Below are 20,426 nucleotides of genomic sequence, written 5' to 3' on the forward strand. Positions count from 1 at the left end.
GTTTACACCGGTTGCGGTTGCGGTGCGTTCCGGCGACGCAAGTAATTAGATTCCATTCATTCGAATTAGGGGTGTGAATTGCCTAGTACCTGATGATTCGATTCGTATCACGATTCACAGGTCACGATTCGATTCGATACCGATTAATCCCGATACGAATTTATAAGTCGATTGTTGCGATTTTTTTTCATTCAAATTTAGAAAATACTAATCAGTAAGCTTGTAGAGTGTAAGATTTATATGAAAATGTATTATTTATTTATCTGAAATTTCAGTCTTATAGAGGTTGTAATCTGTTTCATGTTTGAACAGCATTAAAATAAAATATTAAGGCTTAATGTTCCGTTCATATAACATTCTCCCATGCTCAAGGTGTGAATCCTAACCCGAAGTCAGACGTTTTGTTGAATATTTTTCCATTAAAAATGGAAGTTTAAAAATCGATTCACACACACACACACAAAAAAAAAAAAAAAAAAAAAAAGGCAACGATGATAAGACGTTGAATCGGTAAGACAACCGAATGAACAATTCTGAGCTTTAAAAAAACAAAAAAAACAAAAAAAAAACAACCTTTTTTTTTAATCGATTTTAATCGCGCGATGTAGTATCGCGATATATCGCCGAATCAATTTTTTTTAACACCCCTAATTCGAATGGTGCAGTTTACACCGCTTGCGGGTGCGTTGCGTGTCGACTGCGTCTCAGCTGCGGCGTGCCGCAGCCCTTCCGCAAGGATAGCCTATTTTCTATTTTTGCCGGACGCCGCAGCGGTAGGCCTCCGGCAAATGGCAAGCTAGCACAAAACACATCGAGCGGGACAGGAAGACCGACGCAGTTTCAAAATAAATTTCCGGTTACCTTTCAAGATAAAACACTCGCCAGCTCCTATTTCGCAAGCATGCTAGCAAAACGTGATGTGGGCGTCGACGGGCCTGGACTTAACGTGCGAGGTGCTCATTCACGGTTTAGACACCAGCGAACATGGACGAGGAGAGGTTTATATTGGAGGTAGAAAGCCACGAAATAATAAAAGTCCACCTCTCTTTCTGCTTCTCTGTTGAGCACAGACTTTCTGTGTGTTTGTCATTGTTTTTAATGCCACATGATCACGCGCGGTCACGCGAGACACGGCGGGAAGTGGTCGGCGACGGAGCTGCCGGACCGCAGCTGTGCGGAGCCGGTGTGGATTGGCCAAAAAATTGACCCGTCCGGAGCACGCAGTCAAGACGCACCGCACCGCAGCCGCACCGCAACCGCAACCGGTGTAAACCCGGGGTAAGAATGCGCAGCGTCCGGTAATAGCGCGAAATATTGCACCACAACTGCACCCGCAGTCTGCACCCAGTTACCCACCTATTCACTAAGGATATTGCTCTAATCATATACCGGCGCAAACACGCCCACAAAACTGACAGCTTGAAGCAAATTTGCACCTGATTTACCACACATGGCAATGGATTTGCGCCAAGAACATGGTTGTTATAGTAACAGTTGCGAGAAAGCTGATGACATCAGAAAGCAAGGTTGGACCGAGAGTAAGCGTTTAGAGCGCCATTAAGCTGTATAGAGCAGAGAGGATGAAAACAACGTCATTCATTCATAAAGTACAAATTATTGGTGCGATTGTTTTTAAAAAATATATTTTCAGAGGTTGGCGTGGGCGTACAGTATGCATCTGGCACGTAAAAATGATTGTAAAATGCCTCCCCGCCATTGCTGATCAGCCCGGGTTACGTTATGTTGTCCTAGAGGAAATTTCCCCCTCTCTCTCTCCCTCTCTCTCTCCTCTCTGCGTGACCTGCCGTGGATGTTGTGCTGCAAATGGCATGCACTGCTGTCATGATTCCGGGATCAAGGTTGCAGCAGGTTAATACATGCTTTCCAAAAACGTTATTTGCGTCACACAAACAGGGTGTTGCTATTTGCGCTGGCGTTAGTGAATTAGACGCTGTATATCAATGAGTCTCATTTCTCAGTGTGGCAACACTGCCCGCGACGTATGAAGACAAATCTGGGTGGGTGTTCCAGTGTCAACTGTCACCTTTGTAAAGCTCTTATTAACAGAACAGAAAATGCGTAAAAATAAATGAACTACTGTTGAAATTGTAAGCAATTCACTGTCAGATGCTTTCGACTGTGGACTGATAAGGTTTACGTGAAGTATACACCTTATTTAGCTACAGTATGTGGAAATATTTTTTCTGCAAATTACAAATACACTGCTAAATGACAGCCAGTCAAAAATGTTATTATATTATCTTTATAAGGCCATCATTTATGATACAGCTGTGGTTTTGGAACTCATTAGATCGTGTGGGTGTAACTAATGAAGTGACACATGCAGTCTAAAAGTATATATAAAGATGCATGCAATGAGTAAACAACAGTAATTGCCCCCCTTGCCTCCCTGCACTGACAAAAAAAAACAAAAAAAAACGTGCATAGACCAGCAGTGATTTAAAGCCAGACACAAGAGACAATAGTAAATTACGCTTATATGAGGCATCATTTCCTGCTCTTCTTAAGCACTCGCTTAATTGCCATTCTCACCTGAGCAATTGTATAATTTCCTGTATTTTTCTCCTCCTCTGCCCAGAATATGAGTCTATAATGAGCTGTGGGTGTCCCCCAAAGCCAGGCCTGGCTCTCGCAAATAGGCTTCGCTAATTTACCAATTAGAGTGCAAGTACCCCAAGTCCACAGTTTCCCCCCCTCGCTTTGATTGTTCAATCTCTGCAGTGATCATCACTCCATACTTGGCCCGCGTGTGCTCGTCCAGCTTTGTTCAGACGCAAGGTCCCACCTGCACTTTGGATATTACTCCAGCCTGGCGTGCCTGGCAGGGAGGCGGAGCACGTGAACATGTCTACCTCGGTAGCGCCTCGCTTTTAAGTGCAGCTGGGACCGCTTTCGCTGACCAGGAGGATGAGAGTTGGCAATGCAGAGGGGATTGCGGGGAGCTGTGTTGGACATGTGGAGATGAGAAAACTTATGAGATAAAGTTACCAAGCAGCAAAGTGAAAGTTAGCTGGAGGTGCAAATGTAATTTATGGTTTGAGAGGAGCGCGTGTTGTTTCTCGCCACCATTAAAACTAAACCTGAGGACAAATAGGAAATAAAATGAAAGGGGGGGGGAGCCTTCGCACAGCAAATATCAACATCTCGGCACTCGCTGCTGCTTGTTATTATTCGGCGCGTGAGGCAATCAATACGTGGGAAGTCATTTATCAGTGCCTTTTTTGTGCCAGGGTCAGTTATATTTTCACCACGCCAATAAACGCTCGCTATTATTCCTTATTTCTTCACAGGATTCCCTTGTTTCCAGATCCTCTTGGGATGACAGAATCAACAACATCCACACAGTCAAGTCAAATATTTAGCGTGTAATCAAGGAAAATGGCTTTCACTCGTGCCAATATTCGACTCATTACTGTTTTGACCTTTTGCATGCTGACATTTATTTGCAGTCACCGTTTTATCATGTGATTACTCGAACACGACTGGAATATACAATTAATCAATGAGGCCTTTAATATGTTTTGTGCGCGTCGGACTGGCTTCACATAAAGACAGTTCGGACATTTCATGTCTCAACAGATGGGTGACTCGTAAGTCCTCTAATAAATTGGCTTATTGGGAGACAAGATGCCAAAGACACACATAACTGTTAGATGACGTAAAGCTTTAAAGTGACAGTGTGTAGGATTTAGTGCCATCTAGTGGTGAACTAATAAAATGCAATGATTTTGAAGCACAAGCACTGTGGATCCTCAAAGAGACTACACTGAGAGCCAATTCCAAACAATTATTTGGAGTGAGTGAGTGAGCAAGCGAGCAGGAACTACTGGGAGCTGCGAGTAAGAGTGGCTAGCAAGAACTAGCTGGAGCGGCTAACAAGAGTGGCTAACGGGAGAAGCTAGCAAAAAAAAAAAAAAAAAGGAGAGCAAAGTAGAGGGAGACACATGACTCGGCGAGGACCACCTGCATGCCCCAGCTGTGGAGAGTATCGGCAGTCGATCATTGTGTCCAACACGAGTTGCAAGCACCACCGGAGACAAACTACACAAAACATTCAACAGACAAATATTCGTAAAGTTCTTCTCCTTCGGCAATCTGTAGCAGAAAGATGGCAGCGAAACACGTCAGCCTCCTGTAAGGCACGGGATGACCTATGTGATATAATTACTAAACCTACGATTATATTAAAATATATTTTTTCAAATTATTGAAATTAATCGTGGGTTTTAAAATTTAATAAATTATTAGGTCACCTTCACCACTAGATGGCACTAAATCCTACACACACTGTCCCTCTGCACAGTCGTCGTCGATTCATCAACTGGTCGACTAATCGGTTGAACCCCTAGTATGGAGTCTTGTTATGCGTATGTGTCACAAATCCAGCAAGTTTCATTCCGGATTGAAGGTGTTCGATCCTCGTACTTTTTTTCAAGACTCATTTTCAAGTCATCCAAAAAGTACCATGTGCTCTACCAATTACAGTGCATCACTCTTTTGTACAAAACCCCACTAGATTCCCACGAGACGTGTGAAACAGTGTGATCAGGCGTTAGCTTGGGTGCCTGGCTCAGATGTTTGTTGTCAGCCAGCGCGCATGCCGCGGTTCATTGAAACTGCGGAACAATTACGGTTTAATTTAGGAGCGGCGGAATGATGGCGCTCCGTCTCCAAATAACATCAAATAGCTGCACCGGGACCGAGGGAGAACTAATTACCAGATAGAAGAGAAACACTCTGGGTGTGATCTTCACTGGCGCAATTGTGAGCTGAGCTAAGTGCTGAGCGGCGCGTTTGTTGCGTTGCAAATGACATGTTGAAAGTCATTACAGACTCTTTAGTTAGACCATGAACTTGATTCACTTTGCGCCATCAAAATGAAGCGCTCCTTGCACTCTTTTACTTTTGCTGATTAAAGATGCCACCCTTTTGGGCTAGCTTTGCAGAGTGTCATGTTGCCAGAGCAAAGCTATCCTCATTCGGCGATCCTCCTGTAAAGGGGACATATGAAAACTACATTATTTAATACAACAATATACAGTTGTGTCTTGTGTTGAGGATAAAAAACAATTTATTCAATTTTGTTATGTCTGTAACATATAGAAAGCACTGCGTGGAGACCAATGAAAAAAACTAAAACTAATATTCAAAAAACAATTTTGTTAACGACATAAAAAACGAAAACGAACTGAAACTGCATTTTACATTTACAAAACTAACTAAAACTATAATTGTAGCGAAAATATCCTTCGTTTTAGTCTTTGGCAATTAATTTAATGCATGAGCCTTTGGGGATGATTTTAAATGTGATTTTAAGGAGATTTATTTTGATATTAACTGGAATAAGGACGTTTGAAAGTGTGTCACACAGAAGTGAATAGAAAAGCACCTTCAGATGACATCGCTCCCATGGTGTTCCTTAAATATTGCACACAAGTAATACACATTTAAAAAAACTAAAACTAATGCTGAAACTAACTAAAACTAAACTAAAACTAAGCATTTATTAAATAACTAAAACTAATAAAAACCAACAGAACCACCTTTTAAACTAATTAAAACTAAGCTAAACTTAAAAATGGCAGCATGGTGGTTGACAGGTTAGCACGTTCGCACAGTGCTGAGGACGCAAGATCGAGTCCAGGCTCCGGCCTTCCTGGTGGAGTTTGCATGTTCTCCCCGTGCCTGTGTGGGTCTGCTCCGGGTACTCCGGTCTCCTCCCACATTCCAAAGACATGCATGGCAGGTTAATTGGGCACTCTGAATTGTCGCTAGGTGTGCTTGTGTGTATGAGAATGCTTGTTCGTCTCTGAGTGCTCTGTGATTGGCTGACAACCAGTCCAGGGTGTACCCCGCCTACTGCCCGAAACCAGCTAGGATAGGCTCCAGCACCCCCGCGACCCTTGTGAGGAGTAAGCGGTAAAAGAAAATGGATGGATGGATAAATTTAAAAAACAAAACTCAAATGAAATCAGAACTAACTAAAATGAAAATTCCCAAATTATAACAACCCTGGTGGATACCTTTCTAGATGCACTCTATGTAACCTGTGACTGACTGGCGACCAATCCAGGGTTTTGTCTGCCTTTCGCATTTAGTCAGTTGGGATCAGCTCCAGCTCGTCTCGACCTTGATTGAACAAGATACTTTAAGTGGCAACGAAAATGGATAGACGTCTTCATCAAGAAAGCTGTTTTGTGGCACTTAAGTTCGTGTGTCTTTTGTTGTCATGGTAACAGTGTTAACCCTGAGCTTTTTCATAAATGGAAGGGGAGTTTTTTATTGAAAAGCCAAAGGTAAAATCAGATGCATTATTCATGAGCATGACAATATCGTAGGCGGGGAAAAAAATGGCGTAAAATGGAAAAACTGCACTTGAGACTCATTATAGTCATGTAGCTGGGTAAATAAATGCACGACGGAGAAATAGTTGGAGACTCGACGTCTGGCTAAGAATCCTGGCGGAATGGCGGGAACATCTGGTTCCAATGAGAGCGTTTTTGGGGATGTTTCAAGTCATTGTGCAAGCATTGTGTGTGTGTGTGTGACTGAAGCATAAGGGACTCTCGCTTTCTCTTGCCCTCGATGACTGATTAATAATACAGATGAGAAAAACACCAGGCAAGAATGAAAGCAAAGGGTGTGGTTGGGGGGGGGGGGTACAGTATGTTGGAAAATAAAACAAAACATTCTGGGAAGCAGAGAACACGAGGTTATTGGCACGCGTGGAGAAATGTTGGCTCCGTAATGGGGTGACGGAGAGTTCAGGATCGTGCAGGAAACGGTAAATAGGCGCAGAAATGGATTGTACGAAAACACACGTAAATGATGGACTGGAAAGAGGACTGAATTAGAGAGTGAGAGGAGAAGAGATTGAAAGAAAAATTCAGAGAAAAGATTAGAGATGGGAATTGAACAGTCCCTTGTGGCAATTTGGTTGATCCATCCCCCTCTTCTATTACAGACCTACTGTACAAGCCACTTTCTGCTAACATCTATAAACAAAATAGCATCATTAGCGAGCTTAAAAGATTCTGGTTATTATTTCTTCTTAACATTAGGCACAATCTAATAAGATAAAAAATAATGGGGAGCAATAAAATATTAATTACATCTCATTAATAATCTTCATTCATGATCGCCTCTGTCAGAGAGGAAATCATTTAACAATTAATTTAAATGTAGCTGCATCACACAAGAAGCAAATGCCGTCAGATGTAAGATCAGTGGCCATCTAAAGGATTCCACTATGCACAATCTTCATGAGTCAGTAAGTCCTTAGCTGTGGCCACCTGAGGGCTGTATAGGGCAGACGTGCAGATATACTTGTACATGGAGACAGCTGCTCAGTACAGCAGATATTAGTTGTTCTTTGCAGAGGATAAAGAATATATGCCTGTGAGGATGTCTGTCTCAATGTCAGCTGAGTGTGGCAATAAAAAGCCCTTTTTCTTAATCTGTAAACCGTTGTTTATTGTGGTCAGTTGAGCCACTGCCATACAGCGCTCGTATCTCAAGGTTGTGCTGCACTGTAGTTGACATTTATTTTTTAACCATTCAAATTTGGCAGGGTTTTAACGACACTCTTGTCTGTGGTGTGTGAAATTTAAAAGTCATTTAATTTTGCTTTACAGGGACTTTAATGTATGTTTTATGATGCCTGGAGGAAATTGACTTTACATGATTTGCTATGTGGAAATGTGTTTTGAAATAACAACATAAAGCAACCCCACAGATTGTGTAAGACTTTGGAAGTTCCACAGCATTCAAAGTGACAACCTTATCCCTTAACTTTTCTTCTGCAAAGTTAATTGGTACCAAGAATAGCGAGGTAAAAACACATCAGTGTCTATGTTGAAATTCTACAAGTGAAACACAACTAAAACAGTACATAATTCAAACCAAGCATTTAGTTGTGCGAATTAAAGAATAATGTTTCATCCCATCGGTGCATATCAAAAGCGTTTTTATTTACTTGTCATTTGCTCTGTAGTGTCTTTGAGGGAGTGTCTCAGCTCTGCTTTCTCTTCCATATCGATGCTAATGGACAACAACCCCCCCCACCCACCCTAATCAAAAATCAATTAAAAACACCTCGCCACCAAGTCTCCAGAGGAACGCTTTAGGTTGAGGGTGGAAGGGAAACGCTTCCCGTATTCCCTCAAACACTCTCTGCCTTTCCCTCGCTCTCTCCCCATACTCCCTCTGTCCTTAAGCTCCGCCCTCCTGTCTACTGGAAGTTGGCAACATGATTTACGAGAATGGAGAACTTAATTTATATATTTTTTTTCTTCCTCTTGCATCCTCTCATTTATTTATTAGATTTTTTTTTTCTCTCCCGGCCGCCTCTTCCTGTCTCTGGTGCGGATGAGAGTGGGAGAGAGAGGATGGGATTAGATGGAGAGTGGTCTCAGGGCAGACCAGTAGACTGGCAGGCCTGCAGACATGGAACAGATCTGTCCCACACTTAATGGCATTAGTGCCGTCCCTGAGAGGAGGAGGGGGAGCCAACAGGGAGACGGGCTAACATATTAAAACGGCTTCTATAGCAGACGCTTGTCTACTCCACTCAAACTCCAGGCCGCTTCCCTTTTCGGGATTGCGGCATGCACTAGTTCTTTGCAAACTTTTTCCGTGCACACAATGTCATATCAATTTTGCAGATTTTCTGTAATGTCTTGTATCGATGCGGTCATGTTGCATACTCATAAACTAGTTTGCTGCCTAAAAATGCTGTTGTTGAAAACAAAACAGCAAATAAGCATTTTTGTTTGGTCGTAATAAATAAAATAAATGGTAAATGGAGTGAACTTGAACTTGTTTGGGTCCCTGGGCTGGGAAAATTAGCATTCAACTACCGTATTTTCCGCACTATAAGGCGCATCTAAAAGCCTTCAATTTTTTTCAAAAGCTGACCATGCGCCTTATAATCCAGTGCGCCTTATATATGGATCAATACTGAGCCGCAACAGGTCTCGCTGTCAAGACGCTATCGGTGACCCTGCGCGATCGGTAACGCGCATGCACAGAAGATTCCGCCATCTTGGATCGCTAGCTAATATTAATACTTTACCTCAGAGAAAATAATAAAACAGCTGTTTATTCATTTTGGGAGTGAATGGAGTTGAATGGAGCGCGTTTGTAATCTATTAAGAAAGTTTGACTGACCTATCTGACTGTTTTGTTGACATTCCCTTTAGCGCAGCACCATCTAATGGATGTATAATGTAACTGTAGCGCCTTATATATGGAAAAAGTTTTAAAATGTCATTCATTGAAGGGTGTGCCTTATAATGTGGTGCGCCTGACCCCGGGTTTACACCGGTTGCGTGTGCTGTCCGGCAGCTCCGTCGCCGACCACTTCCCGCCGTGTCTCGCGTGACCGCGCGCGATCATGTGGCATTAAAAACAACGACAAACACACAGAAAGTCTGTGCTCAACAGAGAAGCAGAAAGAGAGGTGGACTTTTATTATTTTGTGGCTTTCTACCTCCAATATAAACCTCTCCTCGTCCATGTTCACTGGTGTCTAAACCGTGAATGAGCACCTCGCACGTTAACTCCAAGCCCGTCTATGCCCACATCACGTTTTGCTAGCATGCTTGCGAAATAGGAGCTGGCGAGTGTTGAAAGGTAACCGGAAATTTATTTTGAAACTGTGTCGGTCTTCCTGTCCCGCTCGATGTGTTTTGTGCTAGCTTGCCATTTGCCGGAGGCCTATCGCTGCGGCGTCCGGCAAAAATAGAAAATAGGTCTATCCTTGCGGAAGGGCTGCGGCACGCCGCAGCTGAGACGCAGTCGACACGCAACGCACCCACAAGCGGTGTAAACTGCACCATTCGAATGAATGGAATCTAATTGCTTGCGTCGCCGGAATGCACCGCAACCGCACCGCGACCGCAACCGGTGTAAACCCGGGGTTATAGTCCGGAAAATACGGTAGTTTGCTGCAATAACGGTGATATAGAAATCAAAACACAAATTTCATGGTAAATATGGTACTACCATATTTATCTGCAATACAGATGTGAAGGAAGTGAACAGAATGAGGTTCCATATGTGGAGAAACGTAGCCTGTCATTCGAAAATGCTTGTACAATGTCCACATGCAGCATATCTAAGACAATCTAGTCATGGATGGAGTGGGGTTCCCCAGCCGGTTAGCAAGTCATTCTACCGTTTCGCATCAGGCTGATGATTTTTATCACAACTGATTTGAACCGGGTTCAATATAGTCAACGGCCTTTGCTTGAACGTTTTGTTTCCCAAGCTGGCAAACTTAACGCCCAAACAGACAACTATTGAAAACAGAACACAAATAACACTATATTTACCAAGAATACAGACAACTAGTGAATGGAGTGTGGCTCCCCAGATGAACAAAGTTAATTAACATGTCACGATAAAATACCCTGTCTACGTTTTAGCATCATAGGCTTAAGACTAGAAACAAAACAAAGTTGTAAATAGCTGACTTCCTTTGCATTAATTTATTTGGTTCCCCAGGCTGGCAAAGTTAGCATCAATACATCTGCATCCCCTTAACTGCGGTATTTACAATGCAAGTATTTTCATTGCTGTGACATACTTGTCACAAAGAAAAAAAGACTTGCTGACTTGTGTATATCAATGCAAAGGCATTTAGCTCTGTGCTTCAGGCTCTGCTGCTTCTCTACTGTTATCCGTTTAAGTTTAAACACCAGTTTTAGTGTGGTTTTTTACCACCGATTTAGAAACAATCCTATCATAATTGATCATTCATCTTCCGTGTTCTTTGAATCCCCAGCCCATAGAACAAAATGCCTTTTATCCCGCACATTTCAGGCAGAATGGTTCCCATCTTTTGTCAGGTGCAAATGGACTGTAGCCCAAAGTCGGCCAAACATAGCCCTCGGTGGAAAGTGACATCCCTGTCAAGTCTGTCTATGCGGATAAAGCTACAATCACTCCACCTTCACTCTCTTCTGAGCTCATTTACACTTAGCCTCTCCACAAGGAGGACTTTCACACATCTCAGCCATCTCTGTGACTTTGGTGCGATCAGCGGCAGAGTGCTGACTGTCAGCAGAGCTTCCAAAACTACATCCAAGCCCTCACGGCCGCCTCTGGGACTCAAATTACCGTCTTCAACCTGCTTGGACAGCACGCTGACACGCTCCCTCTGTTGCACAAGCTTTGGGGAAACACGCAGGAGTTGGACGTGAAACTGAGGGATAAAGAGGAGCGAGACGGCGGCGGAAAAGGTGGAAGACTGGCGTCAGCAACAAAACCCTGGTGTCAGAGAAGACAGCGGGGGGGGGGTGATATCTCCCACATATCAAGTGTAAGGCAGCCTGTGAAGTAGCCAGAGGAGAGGAAGTGGCCTGGGAATGTGAGAGGATGCTGATAGACAGGTGGAGCCGGCACGCTGCGACTGGTGATGGATTGAGCGGAGGTTTGGTAAATATACATGGACCCCGCCCTCCGGCTCTTTCAGCTGTCTCAGCACAGCCCCGGCGCAGATGGATGGCCGGATTTCATTCTGCCTTTAAGAAAAGGTTAAGTTACAATATTGTCACTGTCATATTGGAAATATTAGTATGACTCCCCACACTCATGGACCCTGTCTTGCGAGTTTGATTTATCCGTTTTGTTCCGTGTGGGCTTAGGGGGAGGAAATGGGGGGACAGTAAGGTGGAGACTGGCCGACACAGCCTGGGGAGAGGTTTGTCTTTATCTCTGTGTCACAAAGGCCACCCCGGGTACTACAGGTGTGTGTGAAAGCGGCTCCATCGATCCAGAGTCCAGCTCTGCCCACATCCTCAAGCCCCGAGGACAACTATACAGGAAAAGGCCACGTCTAAAAGGTCAAAGCCAGATGAAGGAGCGCAGAAGAAACTGGCATACCTGTTAAGTGACTCCACTAGCTAAAGCTCACTTGCTAATTAAAGCAGCAGGAGCGTGGCGAGGTCATTAACATCGCCATTGGATAGTCAAGATTGCTGCTACCAAGATTGTTTGCTTATTTGCTATGATGACTTTTTCAATTACAATATTCATGCATGTACCAATTTTACACATTTGCCTATTTCCGTTGACTGAGAAAATTAGAATGTTGTTATTCAATATTTTTTCTTTTTCCTGCTGAATGCAGTACAGGCAACATAGTGTTTTTACTTATGAATATTATACAGAGTTGCCCACTTTTTTACTTGTATGTACCTATAATTTATGAGTGGTATTTTCCTTCTGGATTTATTTTATTTTTTTAATATTTAATCCTTTTAATATTTTTTTTCATTTTGAACATGCAAAAAAAAAAAAAAATCGGTATAGGCTGTTATGAAATATATTGTGATACAATGTTCAGTCAGCCTGCATTTTTTTTGCACTTCACTTTATTTTGAACAAAGTCGAAAAAAAATTGCTAAATTCAGAGTTAGCTGGTTGTGTTTTTATAGTCTTAAATTCTCGATTCCAATGGTTGTTCTGTTTTTCATCAGAAATAACGAAAGGTGTTTCTATAAGTATCCGTCACTCATTTATTAGGAATTGTAGAGATGTCCCAATCACACTTTTTTGGACCCAAGTCCGAGTTGAGTCACCTCATTTTGAAGATCGGCCGATTCCAAGTCCCAATCCGATACCTCTGCATTGTTTTCAAGGAGAAACAAAAAAAACATGTTTTTTTTAAACAAAACTACCTCCACACCTTTTATATATAAATAAAACATTTGAAAAACTTTTTTTGGGCACATCTACAAGTTACTCAAAGGGCTATTATTAACCAGTATATTAATTTTTTCACGAGAGCTTTATTTTTGAGAACCTACTGTAGACATTTTAAAGCATGCTATTTAACCAGCGTTCACCAATTCCGGTCCTTGAGGTCCGGAGTTCTGCATGTTTTAGATGTTTCCGCCTCCCAACACACCTGATAAACATCAGGCTCGTTGTCAGGCATGCTGATGAGCTGATTATATGAAGCAGTTGTGCTAGTGGGCAGAAACATCTAAAACCTGCGGGACTCCGGACCTCGAGGACCGGAATTGGTGAACCCTGGGCTAACCTAATGTTACAGATGCGGGGGCTGGGTGAAATCTGGATGACCTAAAAAAAAATATTGCTATTAACTGCAAAACACTAGCAGCACAAACGTAACAGACCATTTCCCTCAAATTTTGCGTGGGCTGGGGAGCCAACTTCACAACAAACAAAAGGCTGCATTTGAAGCGCAAGCAAGCAAAATATATTTAAACTTACCATATCTTGACTTTAGGTCAGTTTAGACAGTGCGAGTGGTATTGGGTACTGCTTAGCAGTCTGAAAAAGTAGTACTGAAAAGCCCTCAAATCAACACAGATGCTAATTAAATTAGCATTAATTTATTGGGGGCGTTCTTAAGGCATGTTGTAGTTTTTCTTGTTTCTGTTTAGTTAAACACTAAACTGGGAGTGGCATTTAACAGCTTGAAGCCTCTTTTTTTTATGTTTACTATTGACTGTGCCAAATAAAAGTGTTATGAGTTGAGTACACTGACACCATACAGATATAGCAACAAAAAAAACATTTGAACATCATCATTTGAAGTCGGGTCACGCGTGTCAGAAGTGCTCAAAAGAAAGTTTCCAGCATTTCAATGTTGATCATCAAATCAAATCTACAAGACAATATTAGAGTTTTTTTCTCTCACTTTATTTCTTATCCAGCAATCTCGCTGAAGGCCAACTGCCTGGAATGCTTGCAAATTCTCAATTTACTGACACACGCATGTTGCTAACATGTATCCGTGTCTATGCCTTCGCAGGTTGGTGGCCTGTTCAATCACTTCCCAGATAGCAAAATGTGGTTGAATCAACGTTGAAATATAGTTCGGCTTAAGTGTTGAATCTACGTTGAGATCTAACGTTTAAATTATACAGAAAGCGCAAGGTTGATAAAATGTTGAGTCAACGTTTGCTTTCCAACCATATATCACTCAATATCAATGTCCTTTCAACCATAATCTAAATGAGAATCTACATGCATCTTTGGTTGATTTTACATTGAATTCTAACGTTTAAATTAAACAGAAAGCGCAGGGTTGATAAAATGTTGAGTCAACGTTTGCTTTTCAACCATAAATCACACAATATCAATGTCGTTTCAACCATCATCTAAATCAGAATCTACATGTATCTTTGGTTGATTTTACATTGAATTCTAACATTTAAATTATACAGAAAGTGCAAGGTTGATAAAATGTTGAGTCAACGTTTGCTTTGTAACCATATATCACACAATATCAATGTCGTTTCAACTATCATCTAAATCAGAACCTACATGCATTTTTATAGTGAATTAATGTGAGGAATAAATGTTTTAAGTTAATCATCATTTACATTGGAATTTACATCTAAATGTACATTATTATTATTACTATTATCATGCACATTAATATAGAACTACTTTTTTAAACTAACAAAAAATATTGGGCTAGTCCACTAGAAGAAAAAAAGTTACCGTATGTTTTTCACCTAGTGTTTCTGCAGATGTCTTACAACTTACTTGGATGTATTATTAGCTTGTTGATTTCCTTAACCATACTTCCCCATATGTATGAAAATCTTAGGACAGAAAATATGTTTAATATTCAAACATTTATTAGAAATCAAAACACAGTACTTTGTAACTGAATTCTGGGGAGAATGGAGGCAAAGAAAATAACACCCGTTTGGTTTCTGCCTCAAATAATGTTTGTTTTTATTGTATTATTCTTTTTCTTGACAAAGGAATGAAATAAACATGAAATGAACTGTAGGAACATCAGTGTATAAAGCGGTAACCATTTCACTTTGACTGTGCGTCAGTCCATAAAAAGACACACTAAATTTGACTTGCGTTCGCAGTTGCGTCCAAGGCACTAGCATTGCTTGGGATGCCACCGTTACGCTCATGAGCAAAACGCAGCCAATGCTTGACAGTAACACCAAAGTCCTGCTGAGTCAGTGTACGGTCAAGCTGTCGAGCAGCAACTGAAAGACAAGATTACAAAAGAGAAGAGAGTTAGTATCCAATACAATTTATTGTTTTAGAAAAAAAGCTGTTCTGTTGTTACAGTAACTATCAGTAAGTATTAAGTAACACTTTTTTGTTGAATTTGACAATGTTGGTAAATACATGCGATGTCAATATAAAAACCACTGTAGATTTATTTTAGTTAATTAGGACAATTACAGAATGTTGAATGTGCAATGTAACTAGCTACTAGCATGAAAGTGTGTCGTGTATAGTTAGGTACATTGTTTATTTTATTTTCTAGTTTTACGACGACTTAAAGAGGGTAATGGTCAGAGGCCATTGTTCAAATTAATAGCACAAAAGGAAAATGAAGTCTGGTTATTTGGAACGTCGTTAACTCGCTGTCTAGCTGGTGAAATTTAGAAGCTTCGGAGCGAGGACAGCATAAAGATGAAAAGGTAAGGGGAGTAGCGGTGAAGAAAAAAAAAAATACTGATTTTTACTGAGCTAAAGAAAATAATGTTGACATAATTTATTAGAAATGATTAACTTGTTTTGATAGCCACTGCTGTTGCAGGCAAACCTCGTGTTCCAATAAAATATTTTGCAAATATATCGAGTTGCGTATGCCTAAGACAGGTCATGCTGCACCTCCACAAATAATGGTGCGACTAAATCCTGTGCTGTGCGAGCAACCAAAAATGTTACTCGCACCAGTGCTAGTAGTGGAAAAGTTAGTGTAGAGCCCTGGCCTGATGGAGTCCATCTTGACTGCAATATATTAATGAAAAGACAAAGATACATATACTAATTGCTGTTTTTGTGAAGTATCAATGATGTTTTTTTTTGTTTTTTTCATTGATTTCGGAATTGACCATTCTCTAATTAATAGATAAATAATGTCTATGTGGAGCCGCACTTTTAAAATGTGTCTTTTCTTAGTGGGTTTTTTTAAAGCTTTTTCTGGGAATTTTCAGTCATTCAAAAATATTTTTGGACAATTCAAAACAATTTTTCAGTTATACAAAAATGTTTTCGGAGAGTCAAACCCTTATTACGAGGTTTCGGTTATTGGAAGGATTCTGACTCCATACCCCAGGTGGACTGATTTTACACAACAAAAGAAAGCAGCTCAGAACATTCTGCTCAAAAACAACTCTGTGTTGTAATAAGTAGTTTACATAGGCGATAACTCACCAAACATACAGTCTTGCATCACTGTCTCCTTGAATGCCTTCTTGCCAATGCAACACTTGTCTTGCTTCCCTGCCCAGTTGTATTCATTTAACAGCCCAGGGCATTTGTCATCACAGTTGCCATCATCCGTCTGAATAGGTTGTCCGAATTGGTGCCTTCAACGACAGCCAGGTGATTAATCTATGAGAGACGACATTATTATTATTATTAATTAAATTTTTGCACTCAACTTTTGTTGATAGAATTCTCCCGATGCCTGAAGATTTTACTTATTATTTTAAGTAAATTACATAACCTTTACTAAATTTTGCAATATTCATATACATCACCCCCTCTCCACCCCCCAGATGACTAACTAAATAACTAAATGACTAAAACTGAAAATAAAAATAATACATTTGTATTTCATTTTTGAATTGTATATTTTTCATCCGTTTTTACTTTCACTTTTAGTAATTTACTTATTTATTTAGTCATTTATTTATTTAGGCATTTATTTATTTTGAATTTTGGCAGTTTTGGTCCTCCATAATTATGCCTTACAAATTGGTAAAAAAATAAAAATAAAATAAAAAAAGTGTGCTAAGATTTATGATGATTTGGTTCTACAACAGTGACCTTTGAAAAACTTACCAACTACGAATACAGTATTTCCCTTTCTTCCAGTTGGTCCCCAAGCACCGCAAAAAGGGTTGCCTGAAACAAACAGAAGACCCTGTTCAACATTTTTTTTCACAATGTGATTGTGTTCTTTCATAATCATAGTAGTTATTATTACTCACAAGTTAAATTAACAATGGGTCTAGGTACCTGTTGTAGAGCTGTAATTGTGTTTGTAGTCTTGAAAAAGTGAGTTGTGCACCTAAACAATATCAACAACACAGCATGTAAGTTTCAAACTTACTGTACAAGTCAGCAATGTGTTACCGCAATAATATCATCACAATCATGTAGTACAGTGCGCAGAATCATTTACCTGTCTTGCGCTACTCCTCAGAATGGATTTTGTGGACAGAACATTTTGAAGAAACACTCAGAGCCTGAAACCTGAGCACAACCGATATTCTATTAATTATTATGTTATCTTATATTATGAATTCTGAAAACATACCAACATTACCTTAAAAAAATTTGCACTTTGCCCTCTTCCTCCTTATAGGTAAGACAGACCTCTGCATGTTCTCCTTCCCCATTAAACCTGTGCCAAGTTATATTCTCTCACTAATTTCAACATTTGGATGTGGTGAAAGGTAGTTCACCTAAGCTTTCTTCAGATTCTTAGAAATGAATATTTTGAGTGTTTGTTCACTTGTTTACTTACCAAAGAGGTTCACCAAGCTCTGGCCAAGGTACAACATGCCTTCTTAGTTTGAATAAGTAGTAAATTACTAATTAGCCATCTGGTTTCGAAGACGCTGGCACCACCTGTACGCCATGTGACTCGTCAAAACAGCACAAGTAACCTGTACATCAACAGACAACAAATGATATTAAAAGCAACAAAGTACAACATTTACACCTTTGTTTTATTACAGTGTGAAAAAATGTGTTCATTATAGGCTCAATAATTAGTAATTACTAAAAAAATACTTTTACTTCCCTCAACAAATAAATATCCTGAAGCATGATTCGACTAGATTTCGTGATGAATTAAGTTATATACAGAAGTTAAACAAATTACAGATAAACCTTACATTACTATACAAGTGGACTTAATTTACTTTAAAAACTAAACCTAAAAGAAAACGCTATTCAATGTTCTATCTTCAACTGTTAAACCAGCCTGTTAAAAACTACTGAAAAAAGATACATTCTTCATGTAAACGCTCCTGTAGCGCTTCAGTGCAGTTCGTTAGCTTACTAGCATATCAGCAACATAGCACACAGATAGGCTTGTAGTAACTCATTGTTAAGAGGCCGTCGGAATTAGCAATTTAGCTTCAACGTTTAGGATCATTCGAAACAATTTCTTCACTAAAACCACCTCTAAAGACCAAATATGCTTAGCGACCCAACTGACAATGGACATGGTGATACATATTTGTTTTATTTAATGTAACTTTTACCGACCTGAAACACAGAACGTCGACGTTTGGATTCCCGCTCTTAGCACGGCTGTCGGCAATTTGAAATTCTTCTTCTTCTACGCTGTGTATGACTGTGTGTGTCAGTCTGGTTAGTAGCATGTCCCGCCATCTAGTGGCGTACTGTGGAACAGCGATCCAATAACGTTAGAAAGTACAGTAGATATTTAAATCAACTCGATGAAATTAAAATTGTATGAGATATATAATAGATTTTTAAAACATAACCTGGGAAATGTGTGTAACGCATAAGTCATTCCTCTTTTGTATTTTTTTAATATAATATTATGCACACAATGTACATATCACACAGCACTATAAAAAAATACATAATTCAAGCTCTGCATATTTTACAATACAAGCTGAATATTATCCCAGAACAATGTAATATTTGGTGCTAGTGATAATTTGGTACCTTTTTATATGATTATACTCGCAGAGTTGCGTCTCAATAAAATAGCTTCATTACAATATTACCCCCTAAAAGCTTTACCTCTGAATCAGATTTCCACTAAATGTAAATAATTATCTCTTTCATATGAATATTCATAGTTGTTTTTATTTTAGAATTGTTAGACTTAAAGTTTATGCGTTGCAGGTTGAAACAAAACTGGTCAGATAAAATGAGATTTTCTCTGATCAGCCAGTGAGTGCACCTAACTAAATATTATGGCATTGAAACTATTAACGGGAAAATTTAGATAACCACAAACGCACGCACGCACACACCAATGTCTGTGAAGTCAATTCAGTAGTTGTGTCAATATGAAGCCATAAAATATCAAATGTAAAACATAGGAAAATTAAATACTTACCCTTGAATCGCTACAAAGAAATGGTGAACGCACGTTCGAAGAACTTCTCTCTGGAAGCTTCATGAAAGTTCGTTCACAGAATTCACACACAAACTTTGATTGTTTGACCAGAAACATATTGAAATGTCTGTGTGATGATGTATTAAAATTCTTCTTAACATCTGTTATGCAAATAAGTATGTGTAAAAAAAATGTGTGTAGAAAAAATAAATAAATCTGAAACTGCATTTAAGAGTGGGACAAGACTGGCTATACATATGTGGCCCAGAGTTGTAAATTGATAGCTGGGCCAGATGCGTCACACAGCAACTGGCCCACATCCTGTTTGCCAGAGTCAAGCCAGTGCCACCTTTGCTGCTCCTGGGCCATGTTCGGCCCACATGCCTTATGCCAGTGTCGACTGAATGCCACCTGTGCCGGACTTATGCCGGATGTGGGCACATATTTTTGATGACTGGGCTGAAATGCACAAACTAGAAACTCTAACGTGTACAGTTTATTTGGTGGAAATGCCAGGTGTTTCGAGTACATTCAAATAATTTACAAGTTTTGCAAATACAGTGTTCCCTCGTTTTCCGCTGGGGTTAGGTACCAAAAAATACCCGCAATAAATGAAATCCGCAAAGTAGTTAGCTTTATGTTTTATATTTATTATAAATGTTTAAAGACTCTAACACCCCCCACCCACACACCTGTCCCCAGAATACTTCCCCTCCCCCTCTCCTAGTCAATTTCTCAGCTGAAGGAAAAAAAAAACGAGAAGGGCAAACATAGATTCAACGTTAATTAAACATTGACCTTTCAAACGTTTTAATTCAACCAAAATACAACGTTGATTCAATGTTATCTTTTAAACACAAACTTCAATGTTAACATAATGCTGTTGAATCAATGTTGATTGACCAATCAATCTTCAACCGTAACCAAAAATCATCAATTTTAACCCTAATTCAACGTTGAATAAACATCTTTTGCTATCTGGGTTGGGCTGAGATCCAATTCAAGAGCCGAAAATTCTGCATTTTCAAATAATACAGTTGTGATTGACACTGTCTCAGGGGAATTGGATTAGTAGCAGTGCACTACATCATATTGAAAGTCATTTCTAATAATTCACCTAGCTATCCACAAGGGACAAAATACTAGAAGAAACAGCTCTCAATATGTTGTAGTACAGTTCTGCATTATTGCAAACTACACCCACAATAATAAACACAAGGTTAACCTGAAATGCAAGGTGATAGGCAACCACAACATATTGGAGTGTACAGGTCATGTTCAGCATTTTCTCAAGCAATTGGGAGGAAGGCACATTTTGAGTGCATATAAT

At 40.0% G+C, this 20,426-nt stretch overlaps 1 long non-coding RNA gene across 2 annotated transcripts; it reads right to left on the reverse strand.

Annotated features, from left to right (window-relative positions):
• Nucleotides 1–14,712: 14,712 nt before the first annotated feature.
• On the reverse strand, nucleotides 14,713–19,767 carry LOC144021927 (uncharacterized). Of its 2 annotated transcripts, none has more exons than XR_013284219.1 (8): nucleotides 18,268–19,767; nucleotides 17,519–17,660; nucleotides 17,318–17,395; nucleotides 17,174–17,244; nucleotides 17,008–17,059; nucleotides 16,831–16,893; nucleotides 16,198–16,377; nucleotides 14,713–15,014 (listed from the first exon to the last, which is right to left on the reverse strand). It is a non-coding gene; the product is annotated as an uncharacterized LOC144021927 (long non-coding RNA). The 2 variants fall into 2 exon arrangements; XR_013284220.1 differs by having other exon boundaries at nucleotides 16,980–17,059.
• Between the last annotated feature and the right edge of the window lie 659 nt (nucleotides 19,768–20,426).

This window comes from Festucalex cinctus, chromosome 1, assembly GCF_051991245.1.
Source record: "Festucalex cinctus isolate MCC-2025b chromosome 1, RoL_Fcin_1.0, whole genome shotgun sequence".
NCBI lineage: Eukaryota > Metazoa > Chordata > Actinopteri > Syngnathiformes > Syngnathidae > Festucalex > Festucalex cinctus.